A 22,993-nucleotide genomic window follows, 5' to 3' on the forward strand; every position below is an offset into this window, starting at 1 on the left:
TAGGTGTCCTGAAGTATCCCGCAGTTATTGCACCCCTTTCCCTGGACGAGGGGTTAGGGTTCATCTCGGCGTAGGTCTCCGATCCCCGTAACCGTCTTCTTTTCGATCTGAACATCAACATGCCCGCCATGGGCTCTGCAGCCTGACGGCGAGGATGCTGACACAGCCGTAACAAGGCCATAGTGCGCACGGGGTTAACACATGGCAGCAGCACCGGCGGGTGCGAGGCCCAACCCCAGTAGTTGTGGTAGTAGCGGAGTGGCCCCTGAGTCATCCATCAGATCTTCCTTCGGTTTTGTCTCTCACGCATTTGGTACGGCGAGCCAAAATTGGTTTCCATCCAAAAAAATAAAACTAAAACATATTCGTTTTTCTAACCCGCCATTGCATCTATCTCGAATTGTCATGGAAAATGTAAATCTTTGTAGAAGATAATTCAAACTCCAATCCAGTTGATATGCAACTCATAGAAATGTAGTTTTCTTCCATACGTTACCAAACATATGTTGCAATACAATCATATCAATTCTTTTTTTGAGACTTTATTCTTGTGTTATGTCTCTCAAACGACTATTATCTACCTCGCCCTCCTCATGTCCAAATCCTTGGTCCGCCCCTGAAGTAGATAGCTAGCGACTTAAGTTAATCGGCTAGCTTGTTTTGCTTGCGCTGGAGAGAGACGAGCGTGTCAGACTGACAATTGCTTACTTCGGTGCCGCCTACTCAACTGCTCGCCCGCCTGCTCACCACCGGCCTACGCATGTCGCTGCGACCTCTCATCGAAAGCTTTCAGCCGACCCAGTACCTCCTCGAATAGCAACGTGTTGACATTGCAGAACTGCTCCAGTCTGGCCACAACGATTACAGGTGGTCAGGGACCGAGTTCAGGAGCTTCTTCACTGTCGACGGATCATCCAGCGTCGACCCTAGCCCCGCGTAGTGTGCCACCATGCTACCGATCTTCCCGGGAACGCGTCCGACGTCTCTTCGTCCGCCATGCACACTCGCTCGAACTCGCCGCGAAGAGTGCCCAGCTGCGCTGCCCTTACCCGATCCACGCTGACGAACCGTGTCTTAAGGCTAATCCACAGCTCCGCTGCCGTCTTCTTTGACGAAACTTGCAGCAAGATGTCCTCGGCGAGCGCCCCGAGTAGGTAAACCCTTGCAGTCTTGCTCTTCTTTGCATCGACCGCCGCGGTGTCCGCCAGAGCCGCCGCATCCCATAGGCCCTGCACGTCGAGGTTCGCCTCCACCTTGATCTCCTTTTACGATCCCATAGGCCCTGGAGCCATCTTAAAATTTGCCTAGAGTCTTAGTGGAAGGAAATGAGAATCTAAGTTGTAGTTTCTATTAATAGTTTGTTGTACGATGAAGGAAAAAAAGAATATATTTTTTATGATCAACGATCTCAGGGCAAAGAATAAAAGGATGTGGACTGTCCATAATAGTTGAGACCATCTTATAATTTTCTTGGCATCTTAGAGGAAGGGAATGCGAATTTAAAATGGTTCGGTTTCGGTTTTCAATTTTTGGGTTGTAAGTACCCACCCCTACACGCAAGAGGGAAACCAAACTGGATCTTAGATAATCATTGGTAGTTGCTATTAATAATCTGTGGTACGATGAAGGAAAACCGAATTTCTTTTTTATGATCAACGATCTTAGCGTAAGGAATAAAAGAATATGGATTGTACGTAATAGTTGAGACCGTCTTAAATGTTGCCTACGGTCTTAGCGGAAGGGAATGAGAATTTAAATAGTAGCTGCTATTAATGATCCGTGGTACAATGAAGGAAAAAGAAACGAAAAGAAAAATTGATGATCAACAATCTTAGCACAAGGAGTAAAAATAATATATGATCAACTATCTTAGCGGCATGGAATAAAAGAGAACAGAAAAAAAGACTTACTTCACTGGTTAGCTAGGCCAATGAACGCTTTTTTTCCTCGGCAGACCTGATAGGCCAAGCTTAGCTAGGATAAGCTTGGCTCATTTCTGCGTCGTGGGAGTCGCCTGAGCAAACTCGATCGACCAGCGACCAACCGCGGAACCGCCCCACAAGGCAACCAGACTCCCATCGGTACGACACACACAAGTAGGGGTCGGTGTTTGGTTTATATGGTTATTTCTATTTGGTTTATTCGGTTTTATTGAATTTTGGTTTATGTAAATAACAACAAAAATAATCACAATAAAATTGGCACCAAACCTCATTAACCAAAATTTATCGGTTCGGTTAACAGGAAAACCGAAATATGTCTGCATCATCATCAGTCGAAGTAATGTATCATGTAGTGATTCGTTATACTTTTTACAGACATAGCCATTAATCATCTCACAAAATATATAGTTGCCAATTACCCCTTTTGTCCAATCATATAAGACAGTTTTTTTGACACCAAACGCTCTTATATTATGGGACGGAGGGAGTAGCATTTGCATTCAACCGAGATACTATAGTCGATGAACTAGACCAACAGGCTTGTGCTTGCAAGAATCTATGTACAATTACCGAAGCAACACACTAGATAGCTAGCAACTTAAACTAATTGGGTAGCTTGTTTTGCTTGCCCCGAAGAGAGACCAGGGTGTGAGACTCACAATTTGGTTACTTCGGTGTATAAGATTTTTTCAAACTGAAAATCGACTTAAAGCTGAGCACAAAATAGTGTCTATTTTTAAAACCAAACCGAAGAACCAAAAACCAATTTAGCCGATACTTAGGTAAAAACGGTTCGGTTTTGGTTTTTGTGTTGAAAGTGCTCACCCCTCCACGCAAGAGGGAAACAAAACTGGATCTTAAATAATGGATTGTCCATATAATAGTTTGGACCATCTTAAAATTTGCTTGGATTCTTAGCAGAAGGAAACAAGAATACACGTTGTAGTTGCTCTTAATAGTTTGTGGTACGATGAAGGAAAAAAAGAATATTTTTATATGATCAGCAATCTTAGGGCAAAGAATAAAAAGATGTGGACTGTCCATAAAAGTTGAGACCATCTTAAATTTTCTTGGCGTCTTAGCGGAAGGGAATGAGAATTTAAAATGGTTCGGTTTTGGTTTTCAATTTTGGGTTGAAAGTACCCATCCCTACACGCAAGAGGGAAACGGAACTGGATCTTAGATAATCATTGGTAGTCGCTATTAATAATCCGTGGTAGGATGAAAGAAAAATGAATTTCTTTTTTATGATCAACGATCTTAGCGTAAGGAATAAAAGAATATGTATTGTACGTAATAGTTGAGACCGTCTTAAATGTTGCCTACGGTCTTAGCGGAAGGGAATGAGAATTTAAATAGTAGCTGCTATTAATGATCCGTGGTATAGGCTAAATTGATGATCAACGATCTTAGCGCAAGGAATAAAAAAAATGATCAACGATCTTAGCGGCATGGAATAAAAGAGAAGAGAAAAGAAAGACTTACTTCACTGGTTAAGCTAGGCCGCCAGTGAATGCTTTTTTCCTCGGCAGACCTGATAGGCCAAGCTTAGCTAGGATAAGCTGGCTCATTTCTGCGTCGTGGGAGTCGCCTCAGCAAACTCGATCGACCAGCGACCAACTAGCATGGCTGGTCCGCGAATGCCTCCTAAGCCGATACAGAGCTCAGTAACGGGCTAATTAAGCTGGCCAGATTGCTTGCACGGGAGCGATGTGGGACTACACAACGTCGAGCCGAGCGTGGGACTACACAACGTCTGCCGTCCGATCTGGGCCAGATATTCAGGTACACTGTCGTCGCCGTACTACTTGGCCGCTCGAAACTGTAGTCTCGGCCAAGCTAATGCAGAGAGTGTAGTTTGGTTTTCAGTTAAAATGCGAGCATGCATGCATGCGGTCGGATGGGACGCGCTCATGCATGCAGCGTGCTAGTGGGATGGTGCGCCATGCACGTACCCGTTTCTTTTCCTTTGTTTTCTTCCGGACGTGGACGACGCCATGTGAGCTAGCTTTTGAGCTTTGTAATCACATAGGAAAAGGAATGAGAAAACAGAAAACGCTGCCAGCACAAATATCCCTCGCTTGTTCATGTCCATCTCTCTCTCTCTCTCTCTGATCTAGCTAGTTTAACAACGACAATTGGCATTAGAGCTACCTGGTGTTTGATCCACTCTTGGTGGCCGGCGGTGTTTGATCCGTGACGCACAATGTTAGATAGCATTTCAGAGAAGAACAAGGCCGGGACAAAGGGAGGCACCAAGTCACCATAGAAATCGCCGCCCATGACGCGTCTGACCGCCGATGGGAGAGGCGCACCAACTACATGGAGTGGTCGCTTTTCATGTAGCTCAAGCTGCAAGTGGCTGGGCTCTGGCGCGTGCGCGATGGTACCGAGGACGAGCGCGAGGACCGGCAAGCCCTCTCCGTCATCCTCACCGGCATGCCGCCTGAGATGATGCGAGTACTCGCGGCCATGGACACTCCCAAGGTCGCTTGGGAGATGATCGAGACTCTCCGGATGGGAGCGCGTGTGCAAGGCCAAGGCGCAAGTGCGCCACCGGGAATTTGAAGGTCTCTTGGGAGATGATCAGGGACGGCGAGTCTATCGAGGATTTCGTGTTGCGTCTCACCTGCGTGGTAGCTGACCTGGAGTTGTATGGCAATCCAGTGACGGAACACAAAGCCGTCCAGAAGTTCCTCCAGGTCGTGCCGTGCATGTACCCTCGAGTCCCGCTACGACCTCAATGATGCCTCTTAGTCCGCCGGTCGCCTTCGTCTCACTGCAGAGGAATGGGCAGCGCCCCAGCAACATTTCTGGGGCGGCTCTTCCTCGGGCGGTGGCGGAAAAGGCAACTCGCCAAACAAGCCAAAACCGGGCCCTTTGATCCGCGCCCTGATCGGGGGCGCTCAACCCACTATAGGTGACGGGCCACTGTCACCTGCACTATATAAAGAGGTGGGGGTCGGCGGCTCGCATCACGAGGTTCATTGCATAGCTGTACGCGCCACCTAATCCCCTACCGATCTAGGGTTAATGCAGTGCTGATGGGAAGCGCCGCCACCACTTCGCCCACTACTCTCTGCCATCACCGGTCACCGTCACCATGGTCGGCACCGGTGGCTCCTCGAGCCATAAGCAGAAGGTAAGAACTACCGGAATATCTAGCCTAACCGATCCAGAGGATTCAACACCAGCAACCTCATGCTCGTGGATGGGTACTTGCTGCGGGGCCCTATTGACTAATATACCTCCTCCTCCAAGACCGTCCCAGTAGAAACATAGAGAAAGAAAAAATGGAAGGAGAAACATTTTAGGCTTCGCCCCATTGGCTTATCGACCAGGAAAACAGGTCAAACGTTGTCTTACTCGACTCATGACACATCCATCGATCTAGATTCTTCAGCTCGTCCTCTCAGAGCCGGCTCTTCGTCTTATCCAGAGCGGTCCTTGGAACAATCACAGTACGCCGCCGATCTTCCTCCTCCGATCTCTAGGTCCTCACTTCCTTCTTCTCCTTCTCTTTCGTTGACCCCCCCCCAAAAAATTCCACAAACCCTAATCCATGGCCAGGTTGGCAAGCTGCAGTTGAGGTGATCAATAATTCATGTTGCTCTCTAATCCCATAAGCACTAGTGCAGAACCGGGCAATAGCACCGGTTCGTAAGACCCTTTAGTGCCGGTTCGGTAACCGGCACTAAAGGGCCCCCCCTTTAGTACCGGTTCAGCACGAACCGGTGCTCAAGGGCAACCACGTGGCACGAGCCAGCTCCGTGGGCGCGTAGGACATTAGTACCGGTTGGTAACACCAACCGGTACTAAATGTTTGGGTGTGTTTTGGTTTTATTTTTTATTTTTACTTTAATTTTGTGTTTTCAATTTAATTTAGGGATTGTTTTACATTATAATGAGTTGTTAAATCATTAGGTGAATGTACCGCATATTAGTTTGACTGGATGCATGTGGATCCTAGCTAAGTCATCAAGTATATGTCATATCCATATTATATATACTTGATCACCTAATTAAGTGATCGAGGTAATATGGATATGGCATATACTTGATCACTTAGCTAGAATCCATCCAGTTGAAACTAATATGCAGTTTCTTTCATAAATGATATAATAACTCATCATCATCATATTAATATAAAAACTCTTGCATCATATATATCATCATCAACAACAGTTTTCATAGCTAGCTAAAAATCATCATATAATAGTCGTCTCATTACCACTACTTAATCACCATATAGTCATTACAGCTATCTAATCACCACCAACACTAGCTTAAAGAAGAAACATTCACTTGTACCAGAAGCAAAGATATCATCGAGTTCAACATGGTAATGATATTTTAAGCGTTCATAACACCCCAAAAGCAAATCACTCTTTGAGATTAAGTTCAGGACGAAGAACACGGACATGAGAGGACAAGTACTATAAGAGCATGAACTAGCTAATTAATCACTCCTGCTGCTCTCTCTCAGGTAAAATAGCATAGAACATGTATAGCTTTGTTGATTCATCATATTGGAGCATGCAGATGAACCTGTCTCCTAATCGTGGGTTGCGCTACTGATTGCTGCCCCCTAGTACTTCTCTGTGATCGTTCACAATTTTGCTCCAGTCTTTTACTATTAAGCATTCCTCGCTATTAGAAATCCTGAATGCAGTAAAGTGCATTGTAGGATATCTTGGCCGTAAGCTAACAATATTCATGGTACCTTTAGTCTTGATCCAATCAGGCACAACATTCATCGGGAGTCCCTGTTGAAGAACATCGTATAGTAACATACTTAGCCATCAAGTTTAACTTAAAAAAATAATGTATGCAAAAGATGCACTGAGGAGAAATAGTAGAAATCTTACCATCTTTCCTAAATATATGTGACCGTAGTTCAGTAGGAACACTATTGGTCGCACGTTTTGAGTACTAACATTTATAAGTGCAGGAAATTTTTTTGTCTTGATAACATCAAGGTCCTCAAGCCATGAAACATAATGACTTGTTTCCTCGCAGTTTAGTTCAGTCCTGGGACAGTGGACGGTCCTGTCTACCAAGCGCCGGACATGTTTGCTTGATTGGAAGTAAGCTGTCAATATAAATTGAGATCTATTAATTACTCAACTGGTTCAAATAATCTCATATCGAAGACATAAATATGGTTGAGAAACTTATATAATGGTAGAACTGGAGGCGTCTTCACATCGACCCAGATGTCTCTATTACCTTCAATATCATCTTCCGGACGAATATCAAAGGTGATAACCATATCAGGCTCAAATGCATAAGCCTTGCATAGTGCTTGCCAAGTTTTGCATTCAAAATAGGTGTATGTGTCTGCATTGTATAATTTGACGTTGAAGGTATAACCATGCTCGGTCTTCAAGTAAACTCTTTTTACCTCCATAGTTTCGTTACGACTGAAACCTATCTTATCCAAGACAAAAATTCTTGCATAGCAGGTGATACGCTAGTAGAATAGTGAAAAATTAAAATTAAAAGTTGAAGCAAATGAAGCATAAGTCATGCTTAATTACGAAAAAAGATTTGTCGTTGTGACTTACTGTATCCACTTCGAAGTTCTCATCCGGCTTGATGCTGAAGCGTCTATCATCAACTATGCTTCCAGTTTGTACAGTTTGTCCAGTTTCTACACGAAGTGCGTCCAGTTTTTGCCGTGACCCTCTCTACTCTTTCGCACATGCTATGCGGGTGAAATGATGATACCATACCAAGTTTCAACATTTTTAGAGTTCATTTTGTAGTAATTTTCAATTTCACGGTCATTTAGCTCTCTAACAATTAGGTAAATGACTGAAAAACAACAAATGATGTCAGAACATGTTGGAAATTGATGAAGTCGCTTTGAATGCTGCATACTGAACACAAAAGAAGTCCGGAGTTTAAATAAGTTTTAAAAATATTGAAGTGCCCGTGTAACAGATGAGTTCTCGTCCGAAACCCTAATACTCCAAAAGAGTTTGTCCAGTTTATACACGAAGTGCGTCCAGTTTTTACCGTGACCCTCTCTACTCTTTCGCACATGCTATGCGGGTGAAATGATAATACCATGCCAAGTTTCAACATTTTCAGAGTTCATTTTGTAGTGATTTTCAATTTCACGGTCATTTAGCTCTCTAAACAATTAGGTAAATGACCGAAAAACAACAAATTGATGTCAGAACATGTTGGAAATTGATGACGTCGCTTTGAATGCTGCATACTGAACACAAAAGAAGTCCGGAGTTCAAATAAGTTATTAAAAATAAAAAAGAGGTGCAATACTGGTTAATTTGCTTCAAGCCTTTCGGAATAGTGTAGACTGCACTGCACATAGCTCAATGCAATCTATGCTATTACAAAAGGCTTGAAGCTAATCAACGTGCAGGTGAGCATTGCGCCTCTTCGTCATTGTCTCTGCACTCACGGCTTATAAACCGATCATACTGCCTTTCTCTTGGCGAGGTGGGACTAAAAATCAGCTTACTAAGAAACTCTAGTACCGGTTCATGCCATGAACCGGTACTAAAGGTCTTCGTGGGGGCCCCAGCCTGACCACAGCCGCACTGGCCCCATTAGTAACGGTTCGTGGCATGAACTGGTACTAAAGGTTGCCCACGAACCGGTACTAATGATGCCCTCCCGCCTAGCCGTTGGAACCGGCACTAATGGTCACATTAGTGCCGGCTCAAATTCAAACCGGCACTGATGTGCTTCACATTTGACCCTTTTTCTACTAGTGAACATACATAGTGGGAGAAACTGGACGTCCTCAGAGTGTAGCGCTTCCTGGCCATTGGATCTTTTCTCGGGTGTGTTTTCAACCGTCCGATCACGAGATGGAGGGATCTGGGACGTCGGATCAAAATGAACAACTGTAGATCAAACAGTGACGAAATCTTGTGCCCCGCCGAGGGCAATTTCGGTATTTCACCTGGTTGGAAAAGTGCCCTATAGCACTAGGGGGTTAGACCGTGAGAGGCTTAGAGCAGGCTGGGTCGTTACCCTTTCCCTCGTGCCCACTCTCCCCTCCTCCCCGCCACCGCCAGCCATCCCCACTTCCCACACCTTCTCCTCGCCACCGCTCCTCCTCCCAGAGAAGTAGCAGCCCCCGCCCGTCGCTAGGCCAAGCCCGGCACCAAGCAGCGGTTCCCAGCGTTGCGGGCGATAGGGGGCACGGCCTCGCCCAGCTAACCCGAGCTGCTCTCCCACACCTCTGTTGTCTCCTTCTCCCGGCCTGCCGGATCCCCGCCGTTCGCGACCTCGCGTGCACACAGTAGGAGAAGTGCGGCTCTCCTCCTAACCAATCTCAGTTCTCTCTCGTTCTCTCGATTCCCCTCTCCAAACCCTAAGTCCGCGCCTGCACGGTCCTTGATGCGCCGCGTCCTCCACCAGTCCTCCTTCTCCAGTGTCTCCTAGAGGGATGCAGCCGCTGCTTGCGTTGTTGCTGCCCCTGCGAGCTCGCGCATGTGTTCTGCCCTATAGGCATCACCATCGAATGCAGAAGGTCCATCTCGGGCCCAAACTCAAGGACCACCAATTCGTTGCCCCGTGGTTTAGCGACCGCCGTCACTCCAGACCGCCCCCGGCCCTGGCCTAGGGTTTGGTGGGCGAGCTCAATGCCGTCTTCCAGTGGTGGACGAGGAGATCCGGCACGAACCACGCACAGAGAGGAGCTCAACCTCTACTGCCTCTGCATGCCCCCATGTATAGCAGATCCTCATCCCTACCTTTTCTAATTTCACCAACTCAATTTGGGTTCATAAAGAACATAGTTCATTTTCCTAACTAATGTCAGAACCATGGTGCAAATGCCAACATCTAGTTGGGATACTGGTGCATCAACCAAACATTGGTGTCTCCATAAACAGGGATTGCCTCTTTATATGTTGCTTTTGAGAAGATGTATTTTCTTTTCCTTTTAGTCTGGTGAAATAATTGTGTTGACGTCTAGATAGTCCATGCTGGTCCATTCCAATTTACCATTTTCGTAAAGTGAGATGGATTTTTCATGGTAGTGCCCAGTGGTGGTTGCTTTGTGTCACATTTCCAGATACACGTGTAGTGGTGTTCTTACTGTATATGTGATAATGCCAAGGAATTTAGCTAATTAGCAATGTTTATATCTTGTAGTTTCTTAATTTCTGTATTTGAAGATGGCCTCAGTTGGTCGGAACGCAAATATCAAGATACGCTGATCAGTTTTTGAGATGTTCCATCATGAATAAAGATGGCAACTTTTGGGGGCAAGGTTGTTTTGAAGTCTGATGATTGCTATGTCGTGCAAGAGGGTGTTGAGCTGACAGGTAATTGCAGGAGTCGATGACATGTACGTATATTCCAGCACCGTTACTCAAGGTAACTTATTTATCTCTGTAACGAGTACATCAACTGAATTTTTCCCATTCCGAGCTAGCTTCAACCGTTCCGGTTTGATTATGTCATTTATCAGTAGTTGTAATAGTTCTTGGTGTGGTCAGTGCCATCTAAGAGGATCTCCAGCCGTTGGACCCCACGCGATGATTTTAAGCGCCCCTGGGGGCGAGCCGGCGCTAAAATCGGCGCGCGGGCGAGCGGGTTCCCAGCCGCTCGCCACAGGGTCGCCCCCCAGACGCGGGTTTCTACATTGAAAAAAACCAAATCCGGCAATGTTTGGCTAAAATTCGGCAAACTTGACATAAATATTGGACATGTTCGGCGTTACATAAGTTATTTAAAAAAAACAACCACGGGGCAAAGAAGTCGCTGAGCGCGGCGAAGTCTCCTACGTCACTGTCGTCCTCGTCGTCGTCGGTCTTCTCTTTCTTGATGGCGCGGCCGCCCCTGCTGGACCCCTGCCCATTGTCTCCATGGCGGACCGGTGGCGGCGGCACGTCGTCGTCGTCGCTGTCGTCGACGACGACCACGCCTCCCTCGTCCTGACCCCGGCGCCGAGCTTCAAAGGCCTCGAAGGCGAGGCGCTGACGCTGCAGCTCCGTCTGCGCCCAATCGTCGCGTGCCCACTTCAGGTCCGCCGCTTCGTCGAGCTCCTCCTCCTGGACGCCGCCGGCAAGTCCGGGCTCCATCTTCATGACAGGGAGCCCGGGCTCAGTCTTGACGGCGGCGAGCCCCGGCTCCGTCTTTGGGTTGACGTAGCGTGGAGGAGGCAAGGAGGGGGCGCGCCTGTCACCCTCGTTGGGCTTGGCCTTTACGCGGAACAGCACCGGTGATCCGGAAGAGTGGGAGGAGGAAGAGGATGAGGCGTTGAACCTCCTGGGTGCCCAAGGCCCGGCGCTCCAGCGGGGGGCGCGGCGCCCGCGCCCGCGGCAGCAGGGTATGCGAGCAGCGGGTCATTGCCGTCCCTCAAGGTACGCCAGTACCTCATGGAGTGTGCGGCCGGGGACGCCCCACCAGACGCGGCGGCCGTCACTGTTCTTGAGGTCGCCCAGCACCGGCGCCCCGTTGGTGGATGCCAACCGCTGCGCCTGCCGGCGCTGGAAGTAGTCCGCCCACGCCGCGTGGTTGTCGATGTCGTACTGGGGGAGGGCGCGCTGCTCATCCGTCAGGGATGAACACACGCGGTCGACCTCGGCAACGAAGATGCCTGGGTGCGCGTCGTCAACGGGCAACATGGGGATGGGGACGCCTCCGTTGCTGAGCTACCACCCCGTCGGCTCGACGCGCATGTCCGGCGGCGTCGGGATGTTGGCCTCGAACAGCAGCCACGCCACCGACTCCTGGAGTGAGCGGCGGCCGAAGCCGTTGGCCGCTGCGGCGTCGCCGGGGAAGCGTGTTGGAATTTTGCTACTAGGCCTTTGGCCCAAAACCCAACTAAAATTCTGAAATTCTCTTGGCCCATTCATGCACACATGTGAGTGGAGTGAGTGAGGCTAAAGTTTAGTCCCACCCCGGAAGTTGAGAGAGAGTTGCACCTCTTTATAAGGTGAGCTCTTCTACCACTTGTATGAGCATGAGAAGAGGAGACCTACACGCGCGCTCCTCCTCCTCCCTCGCCTCGCCACGCGTGACGCGATGCGCCGCGGGTTGCGGGATTGAGCCGAGCCAAGGAGAGAGCTATGCATGTTGTCTATATTTTTGCTGCTCGAGAAAAATTAATGAGTCATTAATGAATAATTAACGGACGCATTAATTACTTAACTGTTTCCGATTCTTTTGGATCGTGACGACTCGGACGTGGGGTTTACTCCCACGACCTACCCGGCCCGCACTATATAGTCAGGTAGACGTCTACCCTAGCCGCCGCCGCTTCGTATGGTTTCTCACCACCGTTCCAGATCATTGCGCCACCAAGCAAGTCTTCTCCATCCCTCCTTTCGGCGTGCACCGGGAGAAGAGACAGTAGGCCTCCGGAACCCCGCCTCTCGTGATCCTGTACGGGAGAGGGCCGATCAGGTTTTTGGGGAGCGCACTCGCGCGACTGCTGGCAGCGAAGACTTCGCGAACGACGACTTCTTCCCCGACCTCAGCAACCTCATCCTCGATGACATGGGCGACAACATCAACGCCGGCGGTGCTGCTCCTGCTGCACCATATGTGATTATATCCTTCCTGTTCGAGATCGTGGTAGAATTCATGTTTCTAGTATGTGCCCTAGATGTGATATGTTCATCTGCTATGCTAGTTCGCATGATTAGTGTAATCTCTGCTACTGTAGTCATGATTTATCTTCTAATTATTCGGATTAAATCTCGTAGTAACTTGCTCATATTTCAAAAAATCCAAAAACCTGATTATAGGCAATTTACTCCGAGTGGTTTTGCTGCGCATCTGAAGCCGCCTGCCTTTAAGGGGGCGTGTCGGTGTCAAAACCGGCGGATCTTGGGTAGGGGGTCCCGAACTGTGCATCTAAGGCGGATGGTAACAGGAGGCAGGGGCCATGATGTTTTACCCAGGTTCTGGTCCTTTTGATGGACGTAAAACCCTACGTCATGCTTGATTTATTATTGATGATATGAGTATTACAAGAGTTGATCTACCACGAGATCAGAGAGGCTAAACCCTAGAAGCTAGCCTATGGTATGATTGTCTGTTGTCCTACGGACTAAAACCCTCCGGTGTATATAGACACCGGAGGGTGTTAGGGTTACACAAGGTCAGTTATAAAGGAGGAGATATCCATATCCGTACTGCCTAGTTTGCCTTCCACGCCAAGTAGAGTCCTATCCGGACACGGGACGCAGTCTTCGATCTTGTATCTTCATAGTCCAACAGTCCGGCCAAAGGATATAGTCCGGCTGTCCGGAGACCCCCTAATCTAGAACTCCCTCAGGGCGCAATATAAGAGGTGGCGCACGAGAGCAGTCTACTAGTTTCAGACCATGGGCTGCTATGATGCCACCAAGGGCAAGCCTGAGGGCGATCTTAATCCATTACAGCTGGAAGTTTCGAGAAGATCGATACCCTCTTTAAAGGCGCTCTTCTGAGTGTTCTTGATGACTCCATTGTGGATTCGTATATGTCGTTTGACAACGGCAAGGACATGTGGGCTGCGCTCGAGGCCAAGTTTGGTGCCTCGGACGCCGGCAACGAGTTGTACGTCATGGAGCAATTCTATGACTACAAGATGACTGATGAGCGCCCTGTTGTACAGCAGGCTCATGAGATACAGTCGCTCGCAAAAGAACATGAGTACTTCAAGTGTGTGTTGCCAGACAAATTTGTTGCCGGAGGCATCATTTCCAAGCTTCCACTTTCATGGAACAATTTTGCTACTTCCGTGAAACACAAGAGACAGGAGTTTTCCGTTACGGATCTCATTGGTACTCTTGATGTTGAAGAGAAGGCGAGAGCAAAGGACACACGTGCTCGAGTTGCTGAGGGAGGTTCTAGTGCCCACATGGTACAGAAGAAGAACTCCCAGCCCAACAAGTTCAAAAACAATAAGAACAAAACTCAAGGCAAAGGCAAGTTTGATACAAAGAACAAGCCATCACATTCTACCAACTTCAAGAAGAATTCTCATAAGAAGGGGAAGGGACTTTGCCATGTCTGCGGTGATCCTAATCACTGGGCTCCGAAGTGTCCTAACCGCTTTGAGGAGCGCGAACATGAGAAGAGCGGCAAGTCCGCTAATTTTGTCATCGGTGATATTGATATGAAGGAATCAGGGTACGGTATTTTTCCTACCATCCTTTCAGTATTTCAATCCCCTGATTGGTTAATTGACACCGGTGCCAATGTACATGTTTGTGCTGACGCCTCCATGTTTTCTTCTTACCAGGCAACAGGCACTTCACCCGTGCTGATGGGGAATGGGTCACATGCCATCGTTCGAGGTGTTGGTACGGTCGATCTGAAGTTTACTTCGGGGAAGACTGTGCGTCTGAAGAACGTTCATCATGTGTCATCCATAAATAAAAATCTCGTTAGCAATTCCCGTTTATGTCGAGATGGTTTTAAGATGGTTTTCGAATCCAATAAAGTTGTAATTTCTAAGTATGGACAATTTGTTGGAAAAGGCTATGAGAGCGGAGGCTTGTTTCGCCTGTCTTTGTCAGATATTTGCACGAAAATTATTAATAATGTTTGCCACAACAATGAGTCTGATATTTGCACGAAAGTTATTAATAATGTTTGCCACGCGGCGGGATTGGGCCGAGCCGAGGACAGAGCTATGCACGTTGTCTATGTTTTTGCTGCTCAGAAAAAATTAATGAGTCATTAATTAGTAATTAACGGACGCGTTAATTACTGAACCTTTTCCGATTCTTTTGGATCGTGACGACTCGGACGTGGGGTTTACTCCCACGACCTACCCGGCCCGCACTATATAGTCAGGCAGACGTCTACCCTAGCCGCCGCCGCTTCGTATGGTTTCTCACCACTGTTCCAGATCATTGCGCCGCCAAGCAAATCTTCTCCATCCCTCCTTTCAGCGTGCACCGGAAGAAGGGACAGCAGGCCTCCGGAATTTTTTGTACTAAAGTTAAGACACTTATTACGAGACGGAGGGAATATATAATTCCTTTGCTGTATTGGAGCTTAGACGTTGGGTCACTGTGCTGAGCCAGGCACCCGTGCGCGCACTGGATATGAACCACGATGGCCCATGGTCTGCCCTTGATGGGTCTTGCCTCTTCTTCAAAGCTTTGCTTTGCACTCAAAAAGAAAAATCTACCCTGGCTGCTCCTACAGCGCTACAATTAACAGCCAAGCCAGCAAATCGATATTGATACATCGACAATGACTTTGAATCTATGAGTATCAGACGAAAGGTAATATACAAAATTTATTTTGTCACGACAATTGGATTTTGACGCACTTAAGTCTTTACTAGTAACACTGTCTATATTATTTTAATGATTGTGCGCCCTGGTTTTAGTTTCGTCATGGACCTCCATAATCTTAGGACCGGCCATGTCCTTCTCACTTCTTCGGCGTGCGTAGCCAGCTAGGTCGCTCGATTGATCGCCAACGGAAGGAAGGAATGATGGATCCTTGGAGAGCAACTAGTTGGCGAGCGCTTCTTCGGGAGCCTCCCAACGATCACTTGGGTGTGGGCTGAGCGCGTCACTTGGCGCACTCTCAGCCGCCGCCACATGTGGCACTCCCTTCGTATTTCGTTTTTTATTTTTACACACGCGTTTTCGGATTTTGAAACGCTTTTTCTGTTTTTTCAATTTTTTTGTTGTCCACCGTCTTCCTTTGCTTTTGGGTCAAAAATTTTAAAAAAAAATCATGAAAACAGTTCTTTTTCTTCCGCAGGAGGCATGGTTTTGCTTCCGCAAGAGACACGACCGTGCATATTGGAAACAGAGAAAAAACGCATTTTCTGTTTTTTTTCCTTCCGCTATAGGCATGGTTTTGCTTCCGCTAGAGGCACGGTTGTGCTTTTGCGAGAGAGACGCCCGTGCCTCTCGGTCTCGGACAGAAAAACAAAACACATTTTCTATTTTTCTCCTTCCGCCAGAGGTACAGTTTTGCTTCCGCAAGAGGCACGGTTGTGCTTTCGCGAGAAGTACGTATGTGCCTCCTGAAAACGGAAAAAAAACATTTTTCCCTTCCGTTAGAGGCACGGTTTTACTTCCGTGAGAGGAAAGGAAGGAAGGAAAAAAAAGCTCGAGACGGCACGCTGGTCATGCATGCGTCCCTCGCAGCAAAAATACTTTATACATGCATGCATGCTACCTGGTTGGCTGGTGTCAGGGGCAGGCCCAAGATTTTAAGAGTGTGTATTCAGAATTCTAAAGGCGGTTTTTTGAAAGCCTAAACCCAATTTTTGGTCTATATAACTGATTCTGGTATTAGTCTATACAAATTGGACAATACATAAAGATATAGCATAGTATAACAGATTCACACCAACATCTAAGATATATAGAGATATATTTTTCTTTTCGTAAAAACGGTTACATTTTACGTGATAACTTTTCAACTAGAAATATTTCGGTACAGGGGGAGTACATGCACACCCACAACACAACAACATGCATGCAGGTATGGTGTCTCGGCTCTGGCGTGAGCGCGTTGGATTAACCTTCTACAACAATGCGATCAATGCACCATGTCCTTGCTCCTCGCAGCCTTGGAGGAGTCTCACAGTGAATGGGCGTTTCCAGTGCGCTACACGACAACCTCTTCCAAGGGAAAGGGCAACGCATCGGCCGCGGACGGTGGCCATCCAATCTGAGCTTGGGGAGACATCGACCATCACAGCTTCTGTGCCGGCGGAGGTGGTTTTGACGGCGGGCGAGATGAAGTGAAGACGATGGAACATGACGAAGGCACGATCGCGTCTTGCGCCCATGACCTCGTTTCGGAGGACCGCCTCCTTCCCGCATGGTGTCGGCCGTCCCTCCTCTCCTCCTAACCTATATATACTTGAGGTATTTGCCATTTTCTATACACAGTTTTGAAGCCTCCGCTAGTTCATCTAGTTCTAGTTCTAGTTGGTCCTAGTTACCAATTAGAGCTAGGCCTAATCCTCATTATTAGAAGCCCGGTATGGTTCTAATTCTCCAATGATAATTATCATCATAGGTTCGAGGGACTCCAAGTATAATCTATACAGAGTCGCCTACTTCTGTTGCAACTCCGGAGTCGGTAAGGATGGTTGATCCAAACCCTATATGCATCTTTATATTGTTCCTGGGTGATGGCTGGGAGATGTTTTTCTATTACGTTTACCAACACCAGGCTGGTGTCATCATGTGACAACCCTATGCCTACCCAGCATGACGCAAACAAAGGGGCGCCAAAGTCGACTACATTCCACGGAGATGAAAAGCGGAGCATGCATCCAAAAACACGCTAAACTACCAGGACCAGCAACATCCAGAGCCAAATTGGAAAGCTTCCTGCTGATTTGAATAATACCAACCGGTGGAACCGCCCCACAAGGCAACCCGACACCCATCGGCATGACACACACAGGTAGGGTGGGCGTTCAATTTACATGGTTAATGAGGTTCAGTTTATTCGGGTTTGTTGAATTTCGGTTTATGTAAAATAACAACAAATATAATGACAAAAAAATTGGCACCAAAACATATGAACAAAAGGTTATCAGTTTAGTTTGTTCGGTTGACCGGAAAAATGAAATACGTCTGCATCATCATCAGGTGAAGCAATGTATCATGTAGCGATTTGGTATAGTTTTTACAGACATAGCCATAATCATCTCAAAAAATATATAGATGGCAATTACTCCGTCTGTCCCATAATATAAGAGCGTTTTTATCCTAAGCACTCATATTATGGGACCGAGGGAGTAGTATTTGCATCCAACCGAGATACTATAATCGATGCACTAGACCGATAGGCTTGTGCTTGCATGAATCTATGTACAATTACCAAAGCAACACACTAGATAGCTAGCGACTTAAACTACTCGGCTAGCTTGTTTTGCTTGCGCCGGAGAGACGAGGGTATCAGACTCACAATTCCGTTAGGTGGCTTCTTGCAATCTGGAGGTTCACGCATCGGAAGGTGCTTTCCACCCGAAGCCTTAGGTGTCCTGAAGTATCCCGCAGTTGTTGCACCCCTTTCCCTGGACGAGGGGTTAGGGTTCATCTCGGCGCAGGTCTCCGATCCCCGTACAAAGACATAGACATGCCTCTCAGCCGTCTTCTTTTCGATCTGAACATCAACATGCCCGCCATGGGCTCTGCAGCCTGACGGCGAGGATGCGGACACAACCGTAACAAGGCCATAGTGCGCACGGGGTTAACACATGGCAGCAGCACCGGCGGGTGCGAGGCCCAACCCCAGTAGCTGTGGTGGTAGCGGAGTCGCCCCCGAGTCATCCATCAGATCTTCCTTCGGTTTTTTCTCTCACGCATTTGGTACAGCGAGCCAAAATTGATTTCCATCCAAAAAAATAAAACTAAAACATATTCGTTTTTCTAACCCGCCATTGCATCTATCTCGAATTGTCATGGAAAATGTACATCTTTGTAGAAGATAATTCAAACTCCAATCCAGTTGATATGCAACTCATAGAAATGTAGTTTTCTTCCATATGTTACCAAACATATGTTGCAATACAATCATATCAATTCTTTTTTTGAGATTTTATTCTTGTGTTATGTCTCTCAAACGATTATTATCTACCTCGCCCTCCTCATGTCGAAATCCTTGGTCCGCCCCTGAAGTAGATAGCTAGCGACTTATGTTCATCGGCTAGCTTGTTTTGCTTGCGCTGGAGAGAGACGAGGGTGTCAGACTGACAATTGCTTACTTCGGTGTATAAGATTTTTCTGAACTAAAAACTGAACACCAAATGGTGTCTATTTTTTAAACCGAACCGAATAACCAAAAACCGTTTTAGCCCATACTTCGGTTAAAACGGTTTGGTTTTTGGTTTTCGGTTTGAAAGTGATCACCCCTACACGGAAGAGGGAAACAGAAGTGGATCTTAAATAATGGATAGTCTATAATAGTTGGGAGAATCTTAAAATTTGCCTGGAGTCTTAGCGGAAGGAAACGAGAATAGAAGTTGTAGTTGCTATTAATAATCTGTGGTACGATGAAGGAAGAAAGGGAATATAATTTTTTGATGATCAATGATCTTAGCGCAAAGAATAAAAAGATGTGGACTGTCCATAATAGTTGAGACCATGTTATAATCTGCTTGGCATCTTAGCGGAGGGAAATGAGAATTTAAATAGTAGCTGCTATTAATAATCCATGGTACTATGAAGAAAAAAAAGTAGAAAAGAAAAATGAATGACCAACGATCTTAGCACAAGGAATAAAAAATGATGATCAACGATCTTAGCGGCATTGAATAAAAGAGAAGAAAGAAAAAAAGACTTACTTCACTGGTTAGCTAGACCAATGAACGCTTTTTTTCCTCGGCAGACCTGATAGGCCAAGCTTAGCTAGGATAAGCTGGCTCATTTCTGCGTCCTGCGAGTCGCCTCAGCAAACTCGATCGACCAGCGACCAACTAGCATGGCTGGTCCGCGAATGCTTCCTAAGCCGATACAGAGCTCAGTAACGGGCTAATTAAGCTGGCTAGCTTGCTTGCACGGGAGCGGTGTGGGACTACAAAAGGTCGAGGCTGCTCCAACCCCATCGCTGCTCACCACCGATCCAATCTCGCCTCCGGCTCATGTCGACCATCCCAGGCACCGCATCGGCTACCAGCCCCAACCTCTCCTCCACCTTGCTCTCACCCATGAACTCCACCTCTGGCACCCTCGTCACCGCTGCTATGCCTGCCTCCGCCTCTCCGGCAGTGCATGTCACTAGCGTGCGCACTCATGTGCCCGTCACGCTCGACCTCCATGCCTCGAACTTCACCAAGTGGCGGATGCTCGTCCGCGTTCTCCTCGGCAGGTACGACTTGCTCCCTTACGTCAACGTCGTCACTGCCGCGGCGGACCACACGCCGGACTGGACTCGCGATCACTACGTCGTTCGGTCCTGGCTCTATGGGTCCATCTCCGACAAAATCCTGGACATAATCATGGCGGAGGATCAGACCGCCCAGGAAGCATGGATGCTCATCACCATGTTTCTGGACAATCAGATGACTCAGGCTGTTTACCTTGAGGCGGAGTTCCGAGGTCTCGTCCAAGGTGACCATCACAGCCTACTGTCATCGCTTCAAGGCCCTTTCGGATGCTCTCAGCGACGTCGGCACCCCCGTCTCCGACAAAACTCTTGTCCTCAACTGCCTTCGTGGACTCAATTCGTGCTTCTCCAACATCACGACGATCGTCACCATGCAGAATCCCCTTCCGTCATTCAACCAGACGGTTAACCGGAAAGGGTTACGTCGATGCAAATTTTGACACTGATCCAGATGACTCTAAGTCTCAATCTAGATCCATTTTGAAAGTGTGAGCAATTAGCTGGAGTAGCTCTGTGCAGAGCATTGTTGACATAGAAATTTGCAAAATTCGTACGGATCTGAATGTGGCAGACCCGTAGACTAAACTTCTCTCACAAGAAAAAAATTATCACACCTTAGTACTCTTTGGGTGTTAATCACATACCGATGTGAACTAGATTATTGACTCTAGTAAACCCTTTGGGTGTTGGTCACATGACGATGTGAATTATGGGTGTTAATCACATGGTGATGTGAATTATTGATGTTAAATCACATGGCGATGTGAACTAGATTATTGACTCTAGTGCAAGTGGGAGACTGAAGAAAATATGCCCTAGAGGCAATAATAAAGTTATTATTTATTTCCTTATTTCATGATAAATGTTTATTATTCATGCTAGAATTGTATTAACCGGAAACGTAATACATCTGTGAATACATAGAGAAACATAGTGTCACTAGTATGCCTCTACTTGACTAGCTCGTTGATGAAAGATGGTTAAGTATCCTAACCATAGACATGAGTTGTCATTTGATTAACGGGATCACATCATTAGGAGAATGATGTGATTGACTTGACTCATTCCGTTAGCTTAGCACTTGATCGTTTAGTATGTTGCTATTGCTTTCTTCATGACTTATACATGTTCCTATGACTATGAGATTATGCAAATCGCGAATACCAGAGGAAGACTTTGTGTGCTACCAAACGTCACAAAGTAACTGGATGATTATAAAGGTGCTCTACAAGTGTCTCCGATGGTACATGTTGAGTTGGCATAGATTAAGATTAGGATTTGTCACTCCGATTGTCGAAGAGGTATCTCCGGGCCCTCTCGGTAATGCACATCACTATAAGCCTTGCAAGAAATACAACTAATGATTTAGTTGCAGCATAGTGCATTAAGGAACGAGTAAAGAGACTTTCCGGTAACGAGATTGAACTAGGTATTGGGATACAGACGATCGAATCTCGGGCAAGTAACACACCGGTGACAAAGAGAATAATGTATAGTGTTATGCGGTTTGACCGATAAAGATCTCCGTAGAATATGTAGGAACCAATATGAGCATCCAGGTTCAGCTATTGGTTATTGACCGGAGACATGTCTCAGTCATGTCTACATAGTTCTCGAACCCGTAGGGTCCGCACACTTAAAGTTCTGTGACGATCAGTTTTATGAGTTTATATGTTTTGATGTACCGAAGGTAGTTCGGAGTCCCGGATATGATCACGGACATGACGAGGAGTCTCGAAATGGTCGAGACATAAAGATTGATGTCTTGGAAGCCTATATTTGGACATCGGAAGAGTTCCGGCTAAAATCGGGATTTTACCGGAGTACCAGAGGGGTTACCAGAACCCCCCGGGGGCTAATGGGTCTTGTTGGGCCAGAAGGAAAAGATAGAGGTGCCGGCCTAGGGTAGGCAGCACGCCCCCTCCCTCTGGTCCGAATTGGACTAGGAGAGGGGGGGCCCCCTTTCCTTCTCTTTCTTCCCCTTACTTTCCCCCTCCTAGTAGGAGTAGGAAAGGGAGGAATCCTACTCCTACTAGGAGGAGGATTCCTCCTCCTAGCGCACCAACAAGGGCTGGCCGGCCTCCCCCTTGCTCCTTTATATACATGGTCAGGGGGGCACCTCTAGAGACACAAGTTGATCACAAAGATCTCTCCCAGCCGTGTGCGGTGCCCCCTCCACCATAATCCACCTCGGTCATACTATAGCGGTCTTTAGGTGAAGCCCTGCTGCGGTAGCTTCATCAACATCGTCACCACGCCGTCTTGCTGACGAAACTCTTCCCCGAGCTCTACTGGATCGTGAGTTCGCGGGACGTCGCCAAGCTGAGCGTGTGCTGAACGCGGAGGTGCCGTACGTTCGGTACTGAGGATCGGTCGATCGTGAAGACGTACGACTACATCAACCGCGTTGTCATAACGCTTCCGCTTAACGGTCTACGAGGGTACATGGACGACACTCTCCCCTCTCGTTGCTACGCATCACCATGATCCTGCGTGTGCGTAGGATTTTTTTTGAAATTACTATGTTTTCCAACAACATTATGGTATGACGGAAGTAAAGGAGATGCACAAAAGTGCAATCATCGAAACATGTACGGAAGCTCAACCACGTGACTATTTTCTCTATGCATGATTTTATTATATTAGTTGGAGACTGGGCCTTTATATTTTCATGAGAAAATTTTGGAACAAGATTAAAAGATTTTAAAACTGGTAGATGATGTGTGCATCTATTCCTTTTCTCTTTAAAAAGGTATAACTTTTTTTGTTGTTCATTCTGTGAGGCTCTTTCATCTTATATCTATAGTAAACTTAATTACTGTAGAGACATGTAGGAGTTGATGTCAAGTGAATGAACAATTAGAAGTTTTATTTTCAATGTGTTGAAGGCATTAGATATCAAGGTTAGAGGTGATTAAATAATTTGATTATTTTTTTGTAGATAGGGAACATTTTAGTATAAGCGCCATTTCATTTTCTATTTTTAAGTATTAAATTTTGAAAAAGATAATATTTGAATATTAAACATATATGGTCATTGGACAAGATGGAACTGTTTGAATAGAAATTTGGGAATTCTCCATTACCTTACTCCCACAAGATGGAACTGTTACTAAACTAGCCCGTGCGAATGCACGGGTTGACGACTAGTACCTAAACTAATTTTCGACTCCCAAGAAATTTCCATGTTAATCAAAAAATTAGAGCCGTTTATCTGGTGGGGCCGAGTTATTACGGTGTAGATTAGC

The sequence above is a fragment of the Triticum dicoccoides genome, chromosome 7A (genome assembly GCF_002162155.2).
Source record: "Triticum dicoccoides isolate Atlit2015 ecotype Zavitan chromosome 7A, WEW_v2.0, whole genome shotgun sequence".
Classification (NCBI taxonomy): domain Eukaryota; kingdom Viridiplantae; phylum Streptophyta; class Magnoliopsida; order Poales; family Poaceae; genus Triticum; species Triticum dicoccoides.